The sequence below is a fragment of the Mastomys coucha genome, unplaced genomic scaffold (genome assembly GCF_008632895.1).
Source record: "Mastomys coucha isolate ucsf_1 unplaced genomic scaffold, UCSF_Mcou_1 pScaffold16, whole genome shotgun sequence".
NCBI classification, from domain to species: Eukaryota; Metazoa; Chordata; class Mammalia; order Rodentia; family Muridae; genus Mastomys; species Mastomys coucha.
In genome coordinates, this window is record NW_022196898.1 from 98,530,866 (window position 1) to 98,531,369 (window position 504).

Here is a 504-nt window from a genome sequence, read left to right on the forward strand (position 1 = left end):
TGCCAGCAGCACTGTCCCAACAATCCATGTACTCACTATCATCTCATGGAAGTATTTCATTAAATAAAGGTGTGTACAATATTGTCTTTTGTTTTGAAATAATGAATTCAACATACTTAGTAGACTAAAATTTAAAATAAATAAGACTTTGATATATACTTGGCAGGCAGAGAAGGCCTGTGATCTGATTTATTGCAATATTTGCTTTCCTGTGATGTGTAACCCACAATATCCCTGACGTAGCCAATATTTAGAATATGTGGTAAAGTGATAAGTATTTTATTCTGATTTTAACATTCATTTATATATAGGTGTCCAACTAATACTGAAGCTCCTTTCCACCCAAACTATTTGTTTTTAGGAGTCATTTTGTGTGCAATATTTAATATGCTCTAAAGCAGCTTTCACTTAATCTACAGAAATATCAGTAGATACCAACCTAGAAGCATAACCTAAACATAGTGTAGATAATATGTTTCCTATCCAGAGTTATTATAAAAATTA